Below are 6,635 nucleotides of genomic sequence, written 5' to 3'. Positions count from 1 at the left end.
CGTCCAAATATGAAACAGATGTGACAGACTCTGTGTTGTTAACGTCTTCCTTGGAGGAATGAGAGTACCAAATCCCCGGATGTACACGTGGTTTTGTTTGTTACACAAAGTAGTATAGAGTACTGAATAGTGTGTGTTACCCGATTGGCTGAATTCAGGTATATAATTATTTTCGTTTTAAAGTAAAAATATTAATGTTTGAAATAAATGATGGAATGTAGGAATATTACAGAAAATATAGAAGTACCAGGGGAGATTGTAGGAGTGGGGGTTGATATTTTTGGCATAGTGTCATTTACTGCCGATCGCTATAAGTTGTAAACAACAGCAATTTTGACCTATAAACGCCATGGGACCCTATATTTTTTTCGGGCTTTTTTATAAGCGCTCAGAATAAAGTTTCAAATGGTGCCAAGGATTTGTCTGAAATCGAATTAGTAGAGTACTGAGAGAGCAAAAGGTTTGTATAGAGTTCTATGGGAAAATAATTGGTACTCTTTTCCCTGGAAGACGGTATATTTACAGTCTTCGGACAATGCACTTCCTCTCTTTTGTGATTGGTAGAAAATACACGATGTGAAGATTTTCAATTATTTCATTGATTTAAATGCTGTGCTTTGCAAGGTAAATAATTTTCTGTTGATTTAATTTTCGTACGACTTAAGAGCGAGTCTACGAGAAAATCATGCAAAAATAAAAATATGTTACACAAGTCACATTAAAAAAAGATTATTTTAACTACATCATTTTAAAGAAAATGGACCTTATTATCTGTTGTGAAAAAATTTTCAACAAATGCTTTCTCCTATTTGAGATAGCCCTGAATCTATTTATAGCTCTCTGGTGGGCTGGGATTTCAAGGAAAATTAAGCACTTTTATAAGCCCTTTAAAATGTCAAATAAAACAATGATTTTGGATATTTTTGTTTTCTATGTAGAATTAATAAGTATAGTTTTTGTATGAAGTTAAATTTTATTTACCAGATCTTATTCATTTGGGAAATTTAAAAGGTTTTATTAAAGAAAATCTACTTGACTATTTATTTGTCTATGGGAGACACAGTGCTGTGTTTGATACAACGGGTGAACTTTTGTTTACATTCATTTATCTGATTTAACGTGAATTTTTACACATTATCTTTCAAGGAATTTCTTGGATTTACGATAAGTCTCAAGAAATACACCTTTGAAACTCTTTAATTTTTTTTCGGAATTATCGATCTTTTCGAACTCTTCAGTGCATGAAGGGAAAAAAGCCATTGTTTACATGGAGGGAAAATGGCAGCGATGTCGTCTGGGGTGTGTGATTTTGGTGAAGGTTGTGAAGAAAAGGCGATATATTATTTGAAAGACTGTGTAAAACAAACCTTTCACCATCTCAGATACCTAAATTCGAACTCTAAGGGTATAGATCTGCCCGAAAGTTATCTAATACTATGCAGAGCAGGTGTTAATGTGATCACGTTAGATAGAATGTTCTATCGTTAAAATAATATTGTCCTACGGACCCGGTTTAACGATAGAATTCGTTCCATGTATTTGCAATGTAGCAAAATAAACACGGGCGATAACTCGAACACTGTGCATTTTCTATGAGGAATCCAGAGAGTTCCGAATGTCAACATGGCGTTAAATTTGAAGCGAGGAAAAAACATTGAGAAAATGAGTTGAATTTTCGTATATATATGGATTAATTTTTAGGTTAAAAGGCATATACAATCTCAAAAAGGTTTGTTATGATTAATTTGGTAGTTATTTTCAGTGCAACTCATTTTGTATTCTTCAGAATCATTTCGGAGTGGATCCACTCCGATTTGCTACATTGCAAGTATATGGGACGTATTCTAACTGTGGTGAGGGCCTGTCCCGAGACACAGTTAGAATATTCTAACTATGATCACGTTAGCACAACTAGACAAGAAAATTTGCCATAAACACAGAGACGCGCTTGGCCTGTACTGGAAACGGAGCAAGCGATCTTGTGTACATCCCTTTCATGGAAAATCTAAAACAAAACCAGACAGAGGCATCACACCAGTTTTGAGTCGGGAACTTTGGTTGCGTCTACAGCTGTCAGTCCCGATAGGCGAAGGTAAGTAAGAAATTTGTCCAAATCTACATTTTTTTCAAATGTCACATGTACTGAATGTCCTTGAATTATTTTTATTATTATTACATTTATGTTTTAAATTTTCCCAAGGACAAATATTGAATATATATACCTAAACTTGCTACTTATTTAGCAGGTCCGGCACAATCTCTTGATTAAGCTATATAGCTTGATTTAGCTATATAGCTTTATTAAGCTATTCAGAATAGCTTGATTTAGCTATTTTATCACACTTTTTTCTCAAATGTGTTATTTTCCAAGTATGCACAAAAAGTCGCACCTTGGTGCAGTGATGATATTCAACCTTGAACTCTTATGAAAATAATGCGTGTAAAAATCACTCATCAAATTGCGTCTCCTTAAGAGACTTTGTACTCAAAGTTCTAAAAGTTTTGGGGGCTATATAAAGCAATTGATACAGTTACCTCTTCAATGAAATTATAAAGGAGGCCAATTATGGTCAACAAGATAATTGATTGGTAATAATTCAGTACAATGAGAAGCAATCATACTTATCCATGCCTCAACGCACACAAGGTAGTGTACAGTTACCCAGACAATGGAAATTCATCTTTTGCTTTAAAGTATTCAAATGCTGCAATGTTAGAACTATCTTTGATTTGGGTTGTTGATTTGATAACCCATATTACATATATGAATAGTCAAATACTTGCGACTTTTTGTCTATTTTGTACAAATAACATTTTTGTGAAAACCTGCATATAAATAGCTTTATCAAGCTATTTTGAATAGCTTAATAAAGCTATATAGCTATTTCAAGCTATATAGCTTAATCAAGAGATTGTGCTGGACCTGTTTAGTTGAAAGTTTATGGCAACAAAACCAGCTGAAAACAACTCAACGCCAGAAACACAAAATATGATGTGTTTTACTGTAGAACGTAGAATGAACACATAGATTAGTATTCCCCGAATTGTCACTAATTTTCCAAGTTTTAATGACCCAGACCCCAGGACAGAAAAGTGGGTATGAGAGCCCTGGTACGCCGCTTGCATTGACCTAATCAAGGTAATCTAGTAAAGTAAAACAATATTCGGTCAATGCCCTAAAAAAGCCTTTTACATGTATTCCCACATTTTAAAAGCATTGTGACGTCAAAAATATTGCAATGTTTATGCCATGTGGCGTTTTAGTTTCAACTGTAAAAACGTGCCTAAATCGGTTTAACGAAGCTCGTTTTGGAGGTCAGATGTAAAAATACATTGCAGGATAAACAAAATATATGGTTACTGTCTTGATCGATAGATAAACAATATTTTGGCTCAGGTTGAAAACGTAATTTAAGGAGGCTATTTTTAGTCAGTCGGTTGGGAGAGGGCAACCAAACAATTTTTTAAAGATGGCCTAACCATGTATGTATTTATTTGATTCATATTAATTATATGTGAAATGTTACTGAGGTCAGCCAAGTCTAGTAAGTCATGATGTTGAAGTACATGTACATGTAAGGTCTTGTGAATACATGTATGAGGTCAGGTTGATAAGATATTTTGTACCAAAAGCACATACTGAGCCAAGACCCCATTTTACAAAAGAATTTAAAACTGAGACCAAAATATGTTTAACGACTAAGACCCAGATATGTTTTTTTGCAAATTATTGTGTACATTAAACTTTTCAGAAGTATAAGCAAGATGTTAGAAACACTTACATTTACTGATCATGATTTCTTTTGTAATAGCACCCATGTATGTAAATCAGTCATGAAGCTAGGTCTTAATTAGCTAGAAACCATAGCAAAACTGACCAAGTATTCATAAAGAAAACAGAAAACCTTATTCATGAGGACACATATTAATAATTCTTTTTTTGAATGTCTTATTTTAAGCTGTATGCAGAACATGTGTTTCTAAACACAAAGCAGATCTCGGTCTTGGTGAACAAGTTGTGGAAGAAATAAAAGGTAATTACTTTTATTAGTATATCATAAATATTTCCAGTTTATTGGCATTAGGGATGGATCCATGTTTTTTTTCTGTTTTTGGTGGTTGGAGTTGGGGGGTTATGGATTGACCAAATTATGCATTCCAAACAAGACAAGTAATATGGGATGTGTCCCTCATTATATACAGGTCCATGTTTGCACCGCTCCTGATTTGTATTGTTTGAATGGACTTTTGAGCTTGAATACTGTTTGTTATCTCCATATATTTCCTTTTCACTTAGACAGAGTTGAGCAGCTGACCATGTCAACTAGTGCCTCATTACCTTCACCTAATCTGAGAGACTGCACTGAAGTCAATGGTATGTTGTTTGTGAATAGTTTCCTTAAACTTTCAGACTATTTATGCAAAATTTTTAATTAAAAAACATTTATATCTTTAGGTCATCTGAGTTTTTCAGGTGACATTTTGCTATCAATTTTTGTCTGTTGTCCTTCCTTTGTATTGCATTGGCAATTTTTATGCCCCGCCATGAATATGGCCGGGGTATATAGTGTTTGTCATGTCCGTCTTCTGTCCTTCTGTCCTTCCATCACACTTTCAAAGAAACTGTCCAAGATATTTTTATCAACCTTCATATGCTGATGGATATTGATGAGAGCTATGCAACTGCATCAACATTTTTTGACCTTGACCTTTCCTTTGACCTTGATCTCACTTTTCTTAAATTAGTGTTTAGCTCAGTTTTAAAAATACCATTCAAGATGGTGTAATCAAACTTCATATGTTGATACATACTGATGTAAGCTATTCAACTGCATCAACATTTTTTGACCTTGACCTTTCTTTAGACCTTGACCTCACTTTTCTTAAATTAGTGTTTAGCTCAGTTTTAATGAAACCATTCAAGATGTTTTTAACAAACTTCATATGCTGATACATACTGATGAGAGCTATTCAACTGCATCAGTTTTTTTTTACCTTGACCTTTCCTTTGACCTTGACCTCACTTTTCCTAAATAAGTTTTTAGCTCAGTTTTAAAGATGTCATTCAAGATAGTGTTATCAAACTTCATATGCTGATACATACTGATGAGAGCTATTCAACTGCATCAACATTTTTGACCTTGACCTTTCCTTTGACCTCACTTTTCTTAAATTAGTGTCATACTTCATATGCTCATACATACTGATGATAGCTATTCAACTGCATCAATATTTTTTGACCTTGACCTTTCCTTTGACCTTGACCTCACTTTTCTTAAATAAGTGTTTAGCTCAGTTTTAAAGAAACCATTCATAATATTTTTATCAAACTTCATATGCTAATACATACTGATGTAACCTTTTCAACTGCAACAACAATTATCGACCTTGACCTTTCTTTTGACCTTGACCTCACTTTTCTTGAATTAGTGTCAAACTTCATATGCTGATACATACTGATGTAAGCTATTTAACTGCATCAATATTTTTTCACCTTGACCTTTCCTTTGACCTTGACCTTACTTTTCTCAAATTGTGTTAAAATGTTGCATTATTAATATACCCTCGGCGGGGCATTCATGTCCTATGGACATATTTCTAGTTTTCAAGTATTTTCAGCTTCTCTTTTGACAGACACACAAAAGATTGAGATTTAATTTCTCCTTGCTTTCACAAAAGTGGGAACAAAAATCTTTTTCTAGCAGGCATATTGTTTGTATGATAATAATGAATAGTTAGCACACTACAAAAATTATGAAATTCATGTATCCCAGGTCAAAGTACAAGGCCCAGAGAGGGGCTAAATTTGTCATACATTGAAATTTATCAAATGGTAAACCTTGCATGGTTATGATGAGCAAGGATACCTCTTCCAAAATTATGAAATTCATAGCTCATATTTTTTTGCCCATGAGTATTAAGCAAACGTATTTAGTACATGGTTATGATGAGAAAGAGTGATTAGTTTTCTGAAAGTGCTTAAGCACTACTGTTTTGTTTAGTCAGAATGGTGATTGTAACGTGGGAGCAAGTACAGGCAAGAAAATAGATCTACTTTAGATTTGTTACTGAGCACCAGATTAATTATTTTGTTGATTCCTGGTCATCCTAATTGTCTTCCATTTTGACAAGATAGTTTCATCTTTATGTTTATTTTCTTTTACTCTATACTTCTATGGATCATTTGCAATTTTGTATTATATTCAGGTGACCGTTAAGGCCCATGGGCTACTTGTTTTTGTAATCATTATTAATTATATATAAAATTTAAATACTTCATAAGATGAATGCTCTACATTTTCAGATGTTAACAATAATGTTAACCCTGCTGAAGAAACTGATGTAGTATCACGTGTCTCTCAGACAAATGAACTTGACCAAGGTCAGCATATACAAATAACCGGGTTTATTTTACAATGGACATTGTAATGAAATTTCTCCTATACTGAAACCATTTTAAGTGACCTTATTAAAATAAATTTATTTGAAATCCTTATGATGAAAAGCTCTAAAGCTCAAGCGAATTTTTCTGAGCTACTACTAAGAATAAAGCCCATAGTCCACAAGACACCTGATTTACCTTTGGCCATGTTCTGAAGGTGTTTAAATACTTGCACATGTATTTCCTTCTTTAT

The sequence above is a fragment of the Saccostrea echinata genome, unplaced genomic scaffold (assembly GCF_033153115.1).
Source record: "Saccostrea echinata isolate AGI-Se365-2 ecotype Australia unplaced genomic scaffold, CSIRO_AGI_Sech_v1 ptg000047l, whole genome shotgun sequence".
Classification (NCBI taxonomy): Eukaryota; Metazoa; Mollusca; class Bivalvia; order Ostreida; family Ostreidae; genus Saccostrea; species Saccostrea echinata.
Note: the sequence above shows the minus strand (reverse complement) of the source record.